Source organism: Bufo bufo, chromosome 2 (genome assembly GCF_905171765.1).
Source record: "Bufo bufo chromosome 2, aBufBuf1.1, whole genome shotgun sequence".
NCBI lineage: Eukaryota > Metazoa > Chordata > Amphibia > Anura > Bufonidae > Bufo > Bufo bufo.
This window is the reverse complement of record NC_053390.1, coordinates 387,007,825-387,028,890: the sequence shown is the minus strand read 5'-3', so window position 1 is coordinate 387,028,890 and position 21,066 is coordinate 387,007,825.

The window sequence follows — 21,066 nt, the reverse complement described above, 5'->3', positions numbered from 1 at the left end:
AGGTGACAAACCTAGTCAGTCGCACCGAAGGCACCATCAGCGACATCATCCCATTTGTTTTCTTCCTGGAGCGTGCCCTGCAAAAAGTGCTGGATCAGGCCGTAGATGAGCGTGAAGAGGAAGAGTTGTGGTCACCATCACCACCAGAAACAGCCTTATCAGCATCGCTTGCTGGACCTGCGGCAATGCTGGAAGAGGAGTCTTAGGAAGAGGAGTCAAAGTAGGAAGGTGGCTTTGAGGAGGAGGAAGACCAACCACAGCAGGCATCCCAGGGTGTTCGTTGTCACCTATCTGGTACCCGTGGTGTTGTACGTGGCTGGGGGGAAGAACAGACCTTCAGTGAGATCAGTGAGGACGAGGAACGGGACATGAGTAGCTCGGCATCCAACCTTGTGCAAATGGGGTCTTTCATGCTGTCGCGCCTGTTGAGGGACCCTCGTATAAAGAGGCTGAAGGAAAACGACCTGCACTGGGTGGACACGCTACTAGACCCCCGGTATAAGCAGAAAGTGGCTGAAATGTTACCGAATACCGGAAGTCGGAAAGAATGCAGCAGTTCCAAAACAAGTTAAAAAGTATGCTTTACACAGCGTATAAGGGTGATGTCACAGCACAACGGGAATCTAACAGGGGAAGAGGTGAAAGTAATCCTCCTCCTACCACGACCACGCTGGCAAGGACAGAACGCTTTACAGACGTGTTGTTGATGGAGGACATGCGGATCGCCACAGCCCTTCGGGGTCCACCCTCAGAGAACGACTCGACCGACAGGTAGCAGACTACCTCGCCTTAACTGCAGATATCGACACTTTGAGGAGCGATGAACCCCTTGACTACTGGGTGTGCAGGCTTGACCTGTGGCCTGAGCTATCCCAATTTGCGATAGAACTTCTGGCCTGCCCCGCTTCAAGTGTCCTGTCAGAAAGGACCTTCAGTGCAGCAGGAGGTATTGTCACTGTGAAGAGAAGGTCAAAAAAGTCTAGATTACCTCACCTTTATTAAGATGAATGAGGCATGGATCCCGAAGGGACTGACAGTGGGCGATACATTTGACTAAAAAAGGCCTGGTGATAAGATGAGCTGCCTTGGGCTAAAAATGGTCCACACGCTGCTGTATTTTATCTCTGCATGCCGGATGACTTGCGTGACTTCTCCGCTACCAACTAGGGTTCAAGCCAAAATGTTTTAGTGCACTTTCTGCCTGGAAAACATCAATTTTTCTGGCCGCTGCTACAGCAGCGGCTGCAACAATACCTGATTTTTCAGGCTTGTGTACATGCCTAATTTTTCTGGCCTCTGGTGCTATACTGTGGCTGCAAAAACAAAACAAAAAAAAAGGCACATACATGTGTCAATTCCCCTTCGTGATCGTTACCTTGTGGTGAAGGGGCTTGCGTATCACAATGAAGCGATCACCTCTATGAGTGTGTTGGCAATGGCAATGTTGGCACACCCCAGATGAGATAAGGTCGTTGCTTCATTGTGAACAGACCAAAAGTGATCGGCTGGATCATTTTGCATAGAAAAAACATTAATTTTCTTTGTGATCATCTAAGGTGATCATTAAAGCCTACTAGGCCAACAATGGGCCCACACTGCAGAATCATTGTTTTATGGGTCACTTAACTGTCACTGAACTACCTCAGCACGACCATAGGCTTTGAAAAACCACCATCGCCTGCAATCTGCCAAATGTGCTCACGAGCACAGTCATCACTACACCAAGATTGACGCATAGTGGAATAAAATTTATGTTGAGTGTGTCAACTATTGACAACTCTTTGCGCTTGTCTAAACTCTATTATATACACGTCCCCTGATAGGGGACGTAACAGGGATTAAACTGATAGGAATAGTACTACTTAACATACCACTCATATTGGGATTGCCTAGTACATTGCACGGCACACGCGCTGTGCCCCAAATTGGAAGTAAGAGGCCCGACCAAGCATCTTTTTCCATCTCCCGGTTCCTAAAGTCTATTCCATACACCACACCGGCCCCTGATAGGGGTCAAAACAGAGATTAAACTGGTAAGAACAGATTTTTTTAATAAAAAAAAAAAAGAGGACAGCCTCTGCGGAGCTGGGTATTTTTTGGCCGCGTTTCTGAACGCTCATGCACAATGGCTGTAGGCTCATGCGTCCTTTTGCGGAGGTGACAAACCTGGTCAGTCAAACCCAAGGCAACATCATCGACCTCATCTCATATGCGTTTTTTCTGGAGCGTGCCCTGCGAAGAGTGCTGGATCAGGCCGTAGATGAGCATGAAGAGGAAGAGTTGTGGTCACCATCACCACCAGAAGCAGCCTTGTCGTCGTCGATTGCTGGACCTGCGGCAACGCAGAGAGAGGAGTCTGAAGAAGAGGAGTCAGAGGAGGAAGGTGGCTTTTAGGAGGTGGAAGACCAACCACAGCAGGCGTCCCAGGGGGCTTGTTGTCACCTTTCGGGGACCCTTGGTGTTGTACATGGCTGGGTGGAGGAAGAGACCTTCAATGACGTCAGTGAGGACAAGGAACGGGACATGGCTAGCTTGGTATCCAACCTTGTGCAAATGGGGAGTTTGCGGTTGTGCAAATGGACTGTTTGCGATTGTTTGCGGTGTGTTAAACAGGGAGTTTGGTCTGTCACTCTGAAGCGGGCGTAACCCTTACACTACCTGATCGATACAACATCATACCTGATGTTTTAAAGCACATTATTCCAAAGAATTTAGGAATGTTAGGTGATTTATGCCCTTTATGGATTAAAACCTGACTCTGCGTCAACTACGTAATTTTCCATGGGAGTTTTGCCATGGATCCCCCTCCGGCATCCCTCAGTCCAGGTGTTAGTCACCTTGAAACAACTTTTCATTCACTATTGTGGCCAGAAAGAGTCCCTGTGGGTTTTAAAATTCGCCTGCCTATTGAAGTCTATGGCGGTTCGCCCGTTCGCGAACATTTGCGTAAATTTGCGTTCGCCCATCGCGAACTGAAAATTTTATGTTCGCGACATCTCTACCGCTGAGCGGCAAAGATATTTTTTCCACTAATACATGCAAAAAAGGGCTTTAGAACATATAACTGCACCGCACTAGGGCAAATAAAACGTATAAATATTTCCTTGTAATAACCCCTGTTAATGCCTGTACCAAACAGCACTTGCACCCCTGTCGGAACCGTCCTGCCGCTAGTTCACATGTGCCCCCGTACTGCCGCTCCGTCCCCATTGACTATAATGGGGGCGGGGGCGGAGTTCTGGCGGCAGCATGGCAGCGCATGGTGAGAGGCAGCCGGACCAATAGTACTGCATTTCGTACTTTTAGTCCGGCTGCCTCTCGCCGTCCGGGGGTACAGGTGAACTAGCGGCAGGACGGATCCAACAGGCTGTTCACCTGCCGAAACAGCCTGCCGGACTTTCCTGCCTCTAATGTGAAAGTACCCTAAGAACGGTTTGATGGAATTACAGAGCTGTATAATGGCAATTTGGATCCCCAGTCAGTGCTGCAATGTGTAATAGGAATGTTCCTATTACCCAGGCTGTCACCTCCCCGACTGAACCCTGTTCAACAGAAATGCTGTGAAATGATTCCTCCCTATCCTTTCCCTACACCTTGAATAATCTTTCCCTGCACTTATAAATAGTTTTTTTTTTTAGCACAATTACTTTTTTTTATTACTGTCCCTAATGCTTGCAGATGTCTCTCCCTGCACTAAGTACACTGGTAAATTGCAGAATCTAAGATTGCTGAGGCTATTTATAGGGCTGTGACATCACAAGGCTGGCTGCTGATTGGCTGCATGCATGGGATTATGGGTGATCCCGCCTTCCCTGAGTTCCTTTCTCCATGTCCTCACACGTGCAGCAGCCATTTTAGGAAAAAAATGTGATTCGTTAACACGAAGCGCGAGGAAATTCGCATTCGGTGAAAATTGAATTTTTCCTGAAATTCTGAACTAATTCCACTTTGTCAGCTACGATTCATTCATCTCTATTTCTGACCTCTTAATAATTTAGAGATAAGGTTTATTAGATGACCAGCATAAAGTGAAAGTAGCAGTCACACAGCTAGAAAAACCCTTTGTGACAGAATAGCTCAATATTTAAAAAAAGCAATTGACAATCATGGATGGTGGGCACGTGCTGTCTTGCTCCCATGTGACCCATTGTAACAGCATACTTATACCAAGGCCTGTGCTCTTCATTGACCCCTACGCACCGATACAATTATTTAGTTTGCAGCCACAGGACAGCATGCACCTGTACAGCGATGCTGGGGTACAGGTACAGTACCAATTACCAACTGCTCTTCTTCCACCTATGCTAGACTGAAAACATTCATGGATTCTTCAGACAACATATCCATGCAACAATGCACATTCAAGATCATATCAGTGGAGGAAGCCAGATTATCGTCACCTTAAAGCAAATCTGTCACCAGAATAATAGCGTTTGAAGTAAAGCCTTAGCCTAATAGCACTTAGTACTTTATTTCCAGATGTGCCTTTGTTTCAGCAATAGATGTTTTCTATCTTCTGAAAATCCAGTTAATTTGGTATGCAAATGAGCCAGTAAAATGCCCAGAGGGGCGTCATTCTTGCAGGAAGGAGCCCAGGCATCCCTCCTGCCACAATGTGTCCACCCACCCCTCCTACATCACATTGAAGCCATAACTCTGCCCACCTTTTCCCTGCTCCTAGCATGAGGGTGGGCTTGGGCACTAGCAGGAGGCGGGCCTGGGCTCCTCCCTGCAAGAGTGACGCCCATCTGGGCACCCCACTGGCTATTTTGCATGCCAAATAAACTGGATTTTCAGAAGATAGAAAACATCTATTGCTAAAACAAAGGCACATCTGCAAATAAGGTACAAAGTGCTATTAGGCTTTGGCTTTACTTCAATAGCAATTATCCTGGTGACAGATTTCCTTTAAGAAATCAGACAAAAGCATATAGTCCTTGGCAACTAATATAAAACAATAAAAAAACAGCTAGTAAGTACAAAAATATCAGAAAAATAACAATTGAAACCTTTAAATATTGTGAAGTGTTTTAGTCTGACACTTAAGAGGACATTATTCTGGCTGGAGTATCCTTTTAAGATAGAGGCTGGGCAAATTATGGGATTCATAGGAAGTTAGCAATGCCCAAATCAAACTATAATAGAATAACATGAACTATGGATACTGCTGGACTCATAATGTCTATAGACAGATGTAAAATTCTTAGAAAACACTTGTTCTTGGTACTTGTTGAACTTTGTGGGTTCCTGAGAGGACTCTGCCACCCTTCTCTCCCCCAGGTACCTGTCCATTTATCACTAGGTCTGTGCTCAACCCTTTCCTATAGCACCTCATAATCTTCTCCGGCACCCTCATCTCCAGTTCCTGAGTCTCCTCCTTTCTCAGCACACCTATTTGGCTATTGCCTTCCCTCTTAACAACCCATGCTTGGCATCGGAGACAGGCATAGAAAGCTTTTTTTTTTTACAATAGAGATAAATGACAACATGATCTAACTACACTGCTCAAAAAAATAAAGGGAACACTTAAACAACACAATGTAACTCCAAGTCAATCACACTTCTGTGAAATCAAACTGTCCACTTATCAAGCAACACTGAGTGACAATCAATTTCACATGCTGTTGTGCAAATGGGATAGACAACAGGTGGAAATTATAGGGAATTAGCAAGACACCCCCAATAAAGGAGTGGTTCTGCAGGTGGTGACCACAGACCGCTTCTCAGTTCCTATGCTTCCTGGCTGATGTTTTGGTCACTTTTGAATGCTGGCGGTGCTTTCATTCTAGTGGTAGCATGAGACGGAGTCTACAACCCACACAAGTGGCTCAGGTAGTGCAGCTTATCCAGGATGGCACATCAATGCGAGCTGTGGCAAGAAGGTTTGCTGTGTCTGTCAGCGTAGTGTCCAGAGCATGGAGGCGCTACCAGGAGACAGGCCAGTACATCAGGAGACGTAGAGGAGGCCATAGGAGGGCAACAACCCAGCAGCAGGACCGCTACCTCCGCCTTTGTGCAAGGAGGAACAGGAGGAGCACTGCCAGAGCCCTGCAAAATGACCTCCAGCAGGCCACAAATGTGCATGTGTCTGCTCAAATGGTCAGAAACAGACTCCATGAGGGTGATATGAGGGCCCGACGTCCACAGGTGGGGGTTGTGCTTACAGCCCAACACCGTGCAGGACGTTTGGCATTTGCCAGAGAACACCAAGATTGGCAAATTTGCCACTGGTGCCCTGTGCTCTTCACAGTTGAAAGCAGGTTCACACTGAGCACATGTGACAGACTTGACAGAGTCTGGAGACGCCGTGGAGAACGTTCTGCTGCCTGCAACATCCTCCAGCATGACCTGTTTGGCATTGGATCAGTAATGGTGTGGGGTGGCATTTCTTTCGAGGGCCGCACAGCCCTCCATGTGCTCGCCAGAGGTAGCCTGACTGCCATTAGGTACCGAGATGAGATCCTCAGACCCCTTGTGAGACCATATGATGGTGCGGTTGGCCCTGGGTTCCTCCTAATGCAAGACAATGCTAGACCTCATGTGGCTGGAGTGTGTCAGCAGTTCCTGCAAGACGAAGGCATTGATGCTATGGACTGGCCCGCCCGTTCCCCAGACCTGAATCCAATTGAGCACATCTGGAACAGCATGTCTCGCTCTATCCACCAACGTCACGTTGCACCACAGACTGTCCAGGAGTTGGCAGATGCTTTAGTCCAGGTCTGGGAGGAGATCCCTCAGGAGACCGTCCGCCACCTCATCAGGAGCATGCACAGGCGTTGTAGGGAGGTCATACAGGCACGTGGAGGCCACACACACTACTGAGCCTAATTTTGACTTGTTTTAAGGACATTACATCAAAGTTGGATCAGCCTGTAGTGTGTTTTTCCACTTTAATTTTGAGTGTGACTCCAAATCCAGACCTCCATGGGTTGAAAAATTTTATTTCCATTTTTTTATTTTTGTGTGATTTTGTTGTCAGCACATTCAACTATGTAAAGAACAAAGTATTTCAGAAGAATATTTAATTAATTCAGATCTAGGATGTGTTATTTTTGTGTTCCCTTTATTTTTTTGAGCAGTGTATATTGTCATCCAGTGGCAGCAGTGTATGTTTTGTATTATGCAGTAAAAAGCACACGCTTCAGCTGTATACAACTGTGGTGAAAACCTATCCATATAAACACAAATGTAACAGGATGGCTGAAAGACACAGTACAGGGATTCATATTTATTGTTGATTTATTGATATTAGAGGGCAATGAAGTTTTACTGTAACTAGAATGGCAGGTGCTTGTACTTAATAATAATGACTTTGAATAGGCTTTTTCTCAATAAACAGTTTAATTTGAAATATTTTTGGAAGGTTTGGAACCCCTGGATTCCAAATCTTCAACGTGGCATCTGAGGAGTTAAATGAAGGGGGAAGGGGTGTGGCGCAATCACCGTTCCCTGTCATTGTGCCCTCTCCATATAATGAATAGCGATTTGTGACAAAGTAATTCATAACGAACGCAGTTCGGCTAAGCTGCCGAATCAAAGATTTTTAAAACTTTGCTCACCACTTCCCCTGACCCTCCTGAACAGATGATGTCCAGGGAGAGAAGGATCAAACAAAATTTATATTTTCACCTGATACTTTTGTTCTCTCGGTAGATAAACTGCTGTCTGGAAGCAGGTTTCTCCCCTCTCCCCATTAAATACACATACATGTTTGTCTGAGCAGATCTGTGCACATGTACAGTATGAGGGAGTTGTGATAGAGTTGGAGAGATAGCTGTTGGTCAAACGACCTTTAGAGGTGAGAAAGAAGGAAGGAGAAGGAGGCTTGGAAATTGTATTTATTTATTTTTTCTGTGTGGTGTGGGGAACTGAAACCAAGAGATATGCAATGTTCCTTCAATTAAAGCATAGATAATTTATTCACCAACAAGCATCAGAACATAGCAATGTTTCTATTTCAGCAAGTCTTATTTTCAAATTGCTCTAATTGGAGGAGTGCTGCAGATCTTTTGGTTTCATATATGCTGGGATTCTAAGCCAGGATCCAACACACACTGAATATATACCAGGTAACCTACTATTGAATATTGGCTTTACCGATTTGTGGATTCACCTGTGAATTTCTTTGTGGGGAACTGGGAACTAGATGGAGGGGTTTAAAGTTTTTCAATTTTGTAATACTTTAATAAGTTATGTAATGAATTAAAGCAGGGATGTCCAACCAGCGGCCTTCCAGCTGTTGCAAAGCTACAACTCCCAACATACCCTGATAGCTGTAGGCTGTCCGGTCATGCTGGAAGTTGTAGTTTTGCAATAGCTGGAATGCCACAGGTTAGGCCCTGAATTAAAGGATTAAATACAAAAAACAACATGGTTGAAAGAGAGAGTTCAAGGATTTACCATATATTTATTGGTGAATTATGACATGAGAGGGTAATAGAGTTTTACTGTAACTGAACCACACTTTATTAATAATAATATTCAGAAAGTCAAGCTTTATGTACTTATTAAAGTACTTGAAATATGAAAATTTTATTTCTTTACTGTGCTTAAATTTATTCTGTAACATATTCCTTTTTAATTTGTGTTTACACAATTGTTTTTGGAGCCGTTTGGATTCAGCCAATGACCATAAATTTGAGCATTCTGTTTTGATAAGTTCAAGCCACATTTCTAGATTGCTTATTTTACTTAAATGAAAATATTTACTAATCACATGAAAATAATTGTATTAATTTTTTTTAAAATCAACTTAGTCTATGATAAAAGTTAAAAATGCCTTTCAAATATTCTAATTTTTGGAAGCTTTGTATATTTATAATCTGACATCTCATAGAGCAATGTTATAAAATATCAAGCAAACACAATTATGAAATGAAAACTGGAAATATTTCTGAGTAAACATTGAATTATATCCACATGCTTGATTGCTGACACCTGGAGCAGTAAGCCTAAGGAATGTGCGTAAGCGTAACTGAAACACGTGTGAATTAAGAGAATTTACCAAAGACGGGGAAATTTTACTTGTTTTCATATGCCAGTCTTAGTACAAAGTCCAATGGTGTAGAATGCTCCAAAAATATTAAGAGGCATACGCGGTGCATTGCGGGAGGCCCATGTGCCAGAAGATTAAATCTACACCATCTGGGAACTCCCCTAGATTTCAGGTTTGACTTCTATCAGTTTTCTGGCGTAAGTTATCTTAAATCTGTCGAGCCACATTGGCCCATTACCACCCATGTCCAAAACCCTTTCACAAGTGGCTAGCCTGGCATAAAAAGACGTTTTTAAAGGGCTTCTGTCAGCCCACTAAACCGTTTTTTTGTTTTTTGTTTACTAATAATCCCTATACTGCGAGCTCTGCATACATAAGTTAAATAATCATTTTGGTTCAGTAGAATTTGATAAAAAGCCATTTTTAAAATATGCAAATTACCTTGCTACCAGCAAGTAGGGCAGCTACTTGCTGGTAGCAGCCGCATCCTCCGATCCTAATGACGCCCCCTCCGCATTGTGATTGACAGGGCCAGGGAACGGAATCGTTCTCTGCTGGCCCTGCCTGTTAGCATTCAAAATCTGGCGCCTGCGCCGCGGCCGTACCTATCTTCAATCTGCGCAGGCGCACTGAGAGACGGCCACTCGCTCGGCCGCTCCATCCTCAATGCGCCTGCGCCGATGACGTCACATCTACACCCGGCGCAGGGCCAGCAGAGAACGATTCCGTTCCCTGGCCCTGTCAATCACAATGCGGAGGGGGCGTCATTAGGATCGGAGGATGCGGCTGCTACCAGCAAGTAGCCGCCCTACTTGCTGGTAGCAAGGTAATTTGCATATTTTAAAAATCGCTTTTTATCAAATTCTACTGAACCAAAATGATTATTTGACTTATGTATGCAGAGCTCGCAGTATAGGGATTATTAGTAAACAAAAAAACAAAAAAACGGTTTAGTGGGCTGACAGAAGCCCTTTTAACAGACATGTCCCCAGGTGGTCGCAACGCTTCCCCGCGTCCGGCTTCTAGGCGACGTGTCGAGTATCCAAGTAAGGGAGCGCCAATAAATCAGAGGGAGGGCTTGTTCACTGGCATGCTAACGTCATGAGTCAAGTGGCTCTGGCCATGTCAGGTGAACTTGAAACACAACCTATTTAAACAGGCAACTTGGCTGCCACAGGTTGCCTATGATTGTTTTATTTCTATCTAGATTGCCTCACTAGTCCTCACTGAATAAATGACCTCAAATTTTGTACCTGACTTCACATCCTGTCTGACCCTTTTGACTTGAGGAGATATCCTTGTTTTGACCCCTGTCTACCCCTGGTTTCACTTCTCTGGTTCGCTTTAGATTCGGTTTGGACTCTCATGGTATTGACCTTGGCTTGGCATGTTTCTGATTTTGTTTATCCAATTTCTGTTCCACTCTGTCACTTGTCTTTTGCTATTTGTCTCCCTGCATTCCCTTCCCTGATTTGGACCCTACATTTCTTTAGGAAGGGACTACTGTCCAGTTGTGTGGGATCATGCAAGCAGTTAGGAATAGGGGTGCAGGCAAAGTTCAGGGCCTCACTGATCCCTACATGACAGAATCACAGGCATTACCAAATTGTTCCCACCTATACACTTGTACCATGGATGCTATGTCAGCGCTGGTGGAGCAAATACTAGGGTTAATGTTGTTGGTGCAGGATCTTGCAGTTATGGAGCAGCACCAGGAGAGTGTGCAGAGTGCACTCCTCAGCACGTGGAACCACAAATTAGGTTACCTGATCGTTTTTCCTGGAACAGGAAGCAGTGTATGGAAAGCTGCAAATTGTACTTTCGGTTAAGTCCATATACTTCTGTGTTAGATAGTGAGAATAATTATTTCATTACTACAAGGTTATCGGCAAGGAATGGGCTTTTTTGCTGACAGTTGACTCCCCTAAGCTTGCATCTGTTGACGAGTTCTTAGGCCTTGGGTATGCTGTATGATGAACCGGATAAGAGTGTATTTGCAGAATCTCAGTTAATATCCTGTATGTGTTGCATTTGAATTGTCCAAAAGGTCGAGAATGGCAATTGTGGATTCTGGGTCCACTGCCAATGTCTTTTCATTCTGTATCCCCTTACAGTACATACTCTCTCAGAACCTGTACATGCCACAGTGGTAGATTCCACTCCTCTGGTTCGAGGTTTGGTGAAATTCTGTACTCCTACCATTTACATGACTATTGGTGTAATACACACTGAGATGTGTTCTTTATTTGTAATTAAAAAGTTACATTATTCTAGGGTTACATTGGCTCCAGCAGCACAATCCAGTAATCAAATAGACCCTTAGTGAACTGAAGAAGTGGAGAACCAGTTGTGCTGTTACTTGCCTCTCTATGTCCCAAGCCTGTCTCGCGTTAGAGTCGGAACATCTCCCCGAGTACGTCAGGTATTTTGCTGACGTTTTCACCAAGAGTGGCTAAGACTCTATCCCACCACACAGACCCTATGATTGTGCTATTGATTTAATACCTGAGTCTAGATATCCAAAAGGGCAAATTTTTAACCTGTCTGGTCCTGAACGCCAGTCCATGAGAGAGTATATACAAAAATGCTTGAAAAAGAGCATATCAGACCATCTGTATCCTCTATAGGGAATGTCTTTTCTAGTAAGAAAGATGGGGGGGAAGGGGAGACGCTGTTTCGACTGTAGAGAATTGAATAAGATCACGGTCAAAAATCAATATCCGTTGCCTTTAATTCCAGATCTATTCAGTCAAATTCTGGAAGCTTGCTGGTTCACTAAACTGGACCTCAGGGGAGTGTATAAATAGCATTTGTGTTAAAGAGGGGGAGGGGTGAATTGAAGATGGCATTTAACACCCCTGAGGGTCATTTTGAGTATTTAGCAACACCAGTTGGGTTGAGCAATGCTCCTGCAGTATTCCAGAATCTGGTGAATGATATTTTCAGGGAATTTATTGGGAAATTTGTAGTAGTGTATTTGAATGATATACTAGTTTACTATCTTGAATGGGAATCTCATGTGGCCCATGTTAGAAGAGTCTTACAAATTCTCCAGGAAAATTATTTGTATGTCAAAGTGCTTCTTTGGAGTTCAATAGGTATCTTTTTTGGGGTACGTCCTTACTCCTCAAGCTTTTAAAATGGATTACTCAATGGTTCAAGCTATTATAAATTGGGTGCGACCCTCTTCCCTAAAAGTGTTACAATGTTTTTGGGGATTTGCAAATTATTGTCACAAATTGATTACAAATTTTTCTGTTATTGCCAAACCACTCACGGACATGACTAGAAGAGGGGCATATGTAATCCACTTCCGGACTGAATACATTGAGGCAATTGAATCCCCAATTTTTTTTTTATTGAGGCTCCTGTGTTGGTTCAACCACATCAGACGTGACCTTTTGTGGTTGAGGTAGACACATCTGAAGTGGGAGTGGTGGCGGTGCTCTCACAAGGTTTGGTTTGCTCACCCAGTTTAGACCTTGTGTTCTTTTCCTGCAAATTTTCCCTGGCTGAAAGAAATTATGATGTGGGTAATCGTGAGCTCCTTGACATCAAGTGGGCCTTGGAAGAATGCCGTCAGTTTTTGGTGGGAGCTCAATATCAGGTAACAGTGGTTAATGACCACAAGAATCTAATGTTCTTGGAGTCAGCTAAAAAGGTTAAACCCCAGGCAGACCAGATGGACACTATTTTTCACACGTTTTAATTTTATTACTTTTAGATCAGTAACTAAGAATACTAAAGCGGACAATATATCTACAGTAGAAGTTTTTGTGCCATTCACATTCCAGAGATACATCCAGATCTTATTCTACCAGGTATCGTTTTGGTGATTTCTTTTGATCTGGCTGTGGAGATCAGAAGAAAACAATATCTGGTTTCTGAGAACTGCCCAGTGGGTAAATTATTTGTTCCTAATTTGCCTATAATCCTAAGACTGTTTTTGCCTTATCTTGACATATGCCTTTCACTCCCATAAAAATTAACTTTTATTACAGCTGAATCGTGATTACTGACTATTAAATCTACCCATTCAAAAACTATTAGTTGTGTTGCCTATTTTTTGTTAATGGATCAATTTATACTCAGTTCACTATCTGGACTGTTATTCAATAAGGGGCTGGAAGCTGCCGGCTGGCTCCAGACTCCACCCTATTCTTATGCTGAATACACTTATATTTAGGCTGAATACACTTGATGCCAAATACACTCCATTATTATGCTGAATACACTTGTGTTAGGCTGAGTACACTTATTGCTGAATACACTCCATTATGCTGAATACACTCAATATTAATAGGCTACACCCCTGATCTAAAAACACCCTCAATGACTGCCCCCCAACATGTTTTGCCAGCTAACCTGACGTCTTCAGGGGATCGGACAGTCTACAAGTAGACTGTCCGATCGCCTGAAGACGCCAGGTTAGCTGGCGAAAGTGCCTTTACATATGTCAGGGACAAATATTTTGTATTGAATTATTAGTTCCAGCTCAATTCCATCTTAGTCTTCTGGGTAAGTGTCATGACTCTGTACTGAATGTACATTCCAGAATTGTAAGTACCAAGATATTAATATCAAGGTATTACTAGTGGTTTACAATGTCCAGAGACATATCGTCTTATGTGTCCACTTGTGAGGTTTGCGCCAGGTCTAAGACACCCAGAATTCATCCGGTTGGGAAGCTACGACCTTTACCCATTCCATTAGACCATGGTCCCATATGTCCATAGATTTCATGACAGATCTACCTGTTTCGCAAGGTAAAACGGTGGTATGAGTAACTGTCAATAGGTTCAGTAAAATGTGTAATTTTTTTACCCTTACCGAACATACACAATGCTAAGAGTCGGGCTTCTCTGTTCATTGACCATGTTGTTCGCCTGCATGTGATTCCAGAAAATATTATCTGATAGGGGTGTAGAATTTGTTTCTGGATTCTTGAGGGCTTTCTGTTTTAAGTAAGGGATTTCTTTGTCATTCTCTTAGGCCTTCCACCCCAATACGAATGGGGAAACCGAGCGTTTGAACCAATCCCTAGAGCAGTATTTGAGGTGCCACATTTCTGATAATCAATCAGACTGAGTGACTCATATTGCGCTTACAGAGTTTGCCATCAATAACCATACTAATTTCTCCATTAATATTTCTCCTTTTTTCTGCAACTATGGGTTTAATCTGCAGTGTGGGTCATTTTTGTCTGCGGCCTCTGACAATCAGAAAGTAGATATGGTCGCAAAGTCGGCCGCATTAATCCAGTGTCCTATAGATTGAAATGACCTATTTCTTTTAGAGTCAATGTGTTTCATAGGTCTTTGTTAAAGAATCATGTATCCCCCATCTGACTGCCACAGACTCATCCTCCTCTGATTGAAGTTCTGAATCAATTGGCCTACGAGTTTTCCAAGATTGTGGACTACAGAAGACTTTGAGGTGCTATGCAATATCTGGTCCATTGTAAAGGATATGAGCCGGAGGAGAGACCTAGGGTAGGTGCAAAAGATATTCACGCAGACAGGTTGGTCAGAAGATTTAATGCTATGTACCCAAATAAACCTGCACCTTGGGATAAGGGTCCAGGTGGCCTCACGTGAAAAAGGGGATACTTTTACGTCCCCAAGCCAGCACGGCACTTTCCCATAGCACCACCAACGTCCCGTTGATATGGGATGTGCCGGGTATCCAAGTGACGGAGAGCTAACTGGCCATACTGAAGTCACGGATCACGTGACACGGAAGCATGGCCTGGCCTATTTAAACAGGCAGCCTGCTGGGCGTATTTTGCCTGTGATTTTCTTTTTCTATCTAGATTGCCTCACTAGCCCTTTTGACTTTATTACGGATTTCTGGATACCTGACCTAGAATTTTGTTTCCCTGACTTCACCTCCTCCTGACCCTTTAGATTTAAGGAGATATCCTGGTTTTGATACCTGGCTACCTCTGATTTTGCTTTTATGGTTCTGTTTAGATTCAGTATGGACTCTCCTGGTATTCACCTTGGCTTGGTACATTTCAGATTTTTGTCATCTGTGCCATTCTGTCCTCAGTCTTATTTTATTTGTCTCTCTGTATTCCCTTCCTTGATTTCGACCCTGCACTTATTTAGGAAGGGACTGCTGTCCAATTGTGGGCCGCCAATTAGGGCAGATCGTGCGGGTGTGGGTGAAGTTCCGAGCCTCAATGATTCCTATGTGACAGAAGCTTTGTCCAAAATATGCAACTTTTCTACTCCAGAAAACTGGCATAGAAGCCTTAAGAAATTCTCCTCTATTTAGTTTTACTAGATATGGTCTGAAATATGCCACAATATCCCAGACCACATGTTGAACTAGATGTGGTCTGTCGTATGCATCAATATCCAACAATATCCAACTTCAGGACATACAGAAGTGTGGCTAGACTGTACTGTGTCTCTCCATCATTTGATTTTGATATCATGGAGGAAACCTTGAGATCAAACCATGGCTGAGCATCTATGTTTGTAATCTGTGCTACACATAGCTAATTATAGTGTCTGTTCAACTTCCACACACACATAGCATACACAAACATCAGGAGGCAATAGCATCTTAACGTGGTTCTCGTCAGAGTGGTGTCAGTGAAGTAGTGTGTTGGAGAGCACAAGACCACACCTGAGCCTAAGCACAAGGAATGTGGCAGCAACCAAGTGCACTCTGCAGACCCAGGCCCTGAAAGAGCCAGAGAGCCAGATAGGAAGTATGGTGAGAATTAAAGCTGGAGCTAAAACTCACCCAGACTCTAGTAGCTATTTATGTACTGGTTTGGAACTACCTGTTCACATTCTGGGATCTGTTACTAAAGGAATACAGTTTTAATTGATTCCATCTACTGAAATCTCTTTTTCACAGCAAGACTACTGATAAGTTGCCCCAAAATGAAACGCCTTGCTATTGTAGTTATATAAAATGCATGTATATCTACTACTAGCAATTTTAATAACCTGCAAAATTTATTAAGTGTTGTTCTGTTTATGTATTTATTGTATTTGTTTCAAGGGTGCCCTGGTGGGCCAATCCATGCCCTTGTTTTAGTAGCCCTATATACCCTGGCAGTTACACAACGTTTATTTTATTAACTGTCCCCCATAACAGTGACTTCTCCACCCCTTTAACTGCGACCTTCACAGTTCCCTATGCCCTTCTAAACAGTACCCTCCATAGCACTCCACCATTTTAACAGTTAGCTCCACAGCACCCCACCCTTTAACAGTGACCTCCAAAGCACCACACACCCTTAACAGTGACCTCTACCCAACACCCCACCCCCATAACAGTGACCTCCAAAGCACCCCATCCCCTTAACAGTGACCTCCCCCCTTTACAGTGACCTCCATAGCCACTGTCCCCCTTAACAGTGACCTCCACAGCACCCTGACCCCTTAACTGTGGCCACCACAGCGCCCCAAGCCCTTAACAGTGAACTCCACGGCACCACACCCCCTTAATAGTGAACTTCACAGCACCCTGCCCCTTTAACAGTGACCTCCACAGCAGCACGGCTCTTTAACAGTGACAATCACAATGCTCTGCTAATATAGGTCATATGATTGTGTGCATGGCAGTTAGGATATTAGTGAAGAACCTGTGAGCTCCAATTTGCTAATTAATTTTTTGTAAATATCTTAGAAACTGTATGTCCTAGAGAGCTGAGACCTTTAACCCCTTAGGGACCCATGACGTACCCAGGGCCGGATTAAGAGCATCATGGGCCTGGTGCAGAAGATTTTAATGGACCTTTTTATAGAAAATGAAAATGCAACGCAGAGCAACTTTTTATAGCACAAATAAAGTGTGAATTTACGCAAAATTACACATGTGAAAATACGCATGCATAAAGTTTGAAGTGTGAACGGGTCTGCGTAATCCCATTCAAGTCTATTGGACTAAAGTTCATGCGTAATTTTGAAGCAGATTTACGCACGGGTTTGCGTGTGAATCTGCTGTGTGAACTTAGTCTAAGTGTACATCTCTGGCCACAGTTTAAATATACAGCCATCTATATAGATGGCTGTATTATGTATAGCCACCCCCCAAGGAGTTAACTAGTGCTGCTGGATATGTCATTCAGGAGCATGAAAAAGCTATTCACGTCTAGCTTTTCCATGCTCCTGAATGGCATATGTGTTTATAAAAGCTAATCTATTATAAGCAGATATGCCATTGAGGAGCTTGGAAAAGATAGGTAGGCAAGAAACAGTCACCTAGCTTTTCCATGCTCCTGAATGGCATATCTGCTTATATGCATACATATTTATAATAGCCAAGCTATTATATGCAGATCTGCCATTCAGGAGCATGGAAAAGCTAGGTGAGAAACAGTCACCTAGCTTTTCCATGCTCCTGAATGGCAGATCTGCCTTTAGGCATATCTGTTTGTAATAGCTGAACTATTATAAGCAGATATATCATTCAGGAGCATTGAAGAGCTAGGTGACTATTTCTCACCTAACTTTTCCATGCTATGCTCCTGAATGGCAAATCTGTTTATAATACCTGATCTATTATAAGCAGATATACCACTCAGGAGCATTGAAGAGCTAGGTGACTATTTCTCACTTAGCTTTTCCATGCTCCTTAATGGCATATCTGTTTATAATAGATCAGGCTCAGCTATTATAAAGATATATATGCCTATAAGCAGATATGCTATTCAGGAGCATGGAAAAGCTAGGTGAAAAAAATCATCACCCAGCTTTTCCATGCTCCTGAATGACATGTATAAATTATACAGTATACAGTATAATAGGTGAGGTGAGCCAATGCTGATTTACTTACCGCCTATGAGTTGTTTTCTGGGCAGTACACTGAAGGCTGCTGAACGCGACTCACCGCTGGCAGCACCCCTGACTCCACGCAGGAAGAATTTTGAACTTCCCGCGCGCAGCAGCCATCACGGTCTTTCACTTTACGGCATTGCCTAGGCCCCAGGGGAGGAGTCTGACGTGACGACGCAGCGCGGCGTGCACAGCTGACCTGTCACCTGACCTGATCTGTCAGCTGTCACTGTCCTGGTGAGTTCTGTAATGGGCCGGCCTGGGAGATTTCTCCTTGCGCGCCGGCCCTGTCATCATCTGACAGTCGGCACTGTTCGGTCCTACTAAAGGGTCACGGGGGGGACGCCAGGCAACCTCAGCGAGGCGGCCTATGCGGGCCTAGCTCCGGTTGGCCTATGCGGGCTGCTGGGCCTATTTTCATGCAGGGGCCTGGAGCTGCAGCTCCATCCGCCCCTACGTTAATCCGGCCCTGGACGTACCGGTACGGCATGGATCCCGAGTCCTTAAGGACCCATGACGTACCGGTGCTGTGGGGGGTACCCGATGGCATGGAAGGCAGTGCGATGCCTTCCTGAGGCATCTGCGCTGCCTTCCAGTGAAGAGCCTGTGAGATCCAGCCCCCTGGATCTCACAGGGCCCGGAAGCTGTATGAGTAATACACTGCGTGCAGAATTATTAGGCAAATGAGTATTTTGACCACATCATCCTCTTTATGCATGTTGTCTTACTCCAAGCTGTATAGGCTCGAAAGCCTACTACCAATTAAGCATATTAGGTGATGTGCATCTCTGTAATGAGAAGGGGTGTGGTCTAATGACATCAACACCCTATATTAGGTGTGCATAATTATTAGGCAACTTCCTTTCCTTTGGCAAAATGGGTCAAAAGAAGGACTTGACAGGCTCAGAAAAGTCAAAAATAGTGAGATATCTTGCAGAGGGATGCAGCACTCTTAAAATTGCAAAGCTTCTGAAGCGTGATCATCGAACAATCAAGCGTTTCATTCAAAATAGTCAACAGGGTCGCAAGAAGCGTGTGGAAAAACCAAGGCGCAAAATAACTGCCCATGAACTGAGAAAAGTCAAGCGTGCAGCTGCCAAGATGCCACTTGCCACCAGTTTGGCCATATTTCAGAGCTGCAACATCACTGGAGTGCCCAAAAGCACAAGGTGTGCAATACTCAGAGACATGGCCAAGGTAAGAAAGGCTGAAAGACGACCACCACTGAACAAGACACACAAGCTGAAACGTCAAGACTGGGCCAAGAAATATCTCAAGACTGATTTTTCTAAGGTTTTATGGACTGATGAAATGAGAGTGAGTCTTGATGGGCCAGATGGATGGGCCCGTGGCTGGATTGGTAAAGGGCAGAGAGCTCCAGTCCGACTCAGACGCCAGCAAGGTGGAGGTGGAGTACTGGTTTGGGCTGGTATCATCAAAGATGAGCTTGTGGGGCCTTTTTGGGTTGAGGATGGGGTCAAGCTCAACTCCCAGTCCTACTGCCAGTTTCTGGAAGACACCTTCTTCAAGCAGTGGTACAGGAAGAAGTCTGCATCCTTCAAGAAAAACATGATTTTCATGCAGGACAATGCTCCATCACACGCGTCCAAGTACTCCACAGCGTGGCTGGCAAGAAAGGGTATAAAAGAAGAAAATCTAATGACATGGCCTCCTTGTTCACCTGATCTGAACCCCATTGAGAACCTGTGGTCCATCATCAAATGTGAGATTTACAAGGAGGGAAAACAGTACACCTCTCTGAACAGTGTCTGGGAGGCTGTGGTTGCTGCTGCACGCAATGTTGATGGTGAACAGATCAAAACACTGACAGAATCCATGGATGGCAGGCTTTTGAGTGTCCTTGCAAAGAAAGGTGGCTATATTGGTCACTGATTTGTTTTTGTTTTGTTTTTGAATGTCAGAAATGTATATTTGTGAATGTTGAGATGTTATATTGGTTTCACTGGTAAAAATAAATAATTGAAATGGGTATATATTTGTTTTTTGTTAATTTGTCTAATAATTATGCACAGTAATAGTCGCCTGCACACACAGATATCCCCCTAAAATAGCTAAAACTAAAAACAAACTAAAAACTACTTCCAAAAATATTCAGCTTTGATATTAATGAGTTTTTTGGGTTCATTGAGAACATGGTTGTTGTTCAATAATAAAATTAATCCTCAAAAATACAACTTGCCTAATAATTCTGCACTCCCTGTACACACAGTATTACTCATACAGCCAATGCATTCTAATACAGAAGTATTGGAATGCATTGTAAAGGAATATACCCCCAAAAGTTCAAGTCCCAAAGTGGGACAAAAAATAAAGTGAAAAAAAAAGTTGAAAAAATAAAGTTTTCCCCCCAAAAAATTAAAAGTTTAAAGTAAAAATAAACAAAAACTTCATTTTCCCAAAATAAAGTAAAAAAGAAATTGCTAAAAAAATAGGGAAAAAAAAAAAGTATACATATTAGGTATCGCCGCGTCCGTATCGACCGGCTATATAAACATATCACATGACTTAACCCCTCAGATGAACACCGTAAAAAAAAAAAACTGTGCTAAATAAACCATTTTTTTGTCACCTTACATCACAAAAAGGCGATCAAAAAGGCGTTTGCCCAACAAGATTGTACCAATCTAACCGTCACCGCATCCCGCAAAAAATGAGCCCCTACCTTAGACAATCGCCCAAAAAGTAAAAAAACTATGGCTCAGAATATGGAGACACTAAAACATAATTTTTTTTGTTTTAAAAAAGCTGTTATTGTGTAAAACTTACATAAATAAAAAAAAGTATACATATTTGGTATTTTCGCGTTCGTATCGACCGTATCTATAAAAGTATTACATGACCTAACCCCTCAGATGAACACCGTAAAAAATAGTGCCAATAAACCCGTCATCTCATCCCGCATTAAATGAGACCCTACCTAAGATAATCACCCAAAATTAAAAAAAAAACGATGGCTCTCAGAATATGGAGACACAAAAAAATTGAACACCGTAAAAAATTTAAAATAAAAACTGTGCTAAATAAACAATTTTTTTGTCACCTTACATCACAAAAAGTGTAATAGCAAGCGATCAAAAAGTCACACGCACCACAAAATAGTGCCAATAAAACCGTCATCTCATCCCACAGAAATCATACCCTACCCAAGGCAATCGCCCAAAAACTGGAAAAATTATGGCTCTCAGACTATGGAAACACTAAAACATGATTTTTTTTGTTTCAAAAAGAAATCATTGTGTAAAACTTATATAA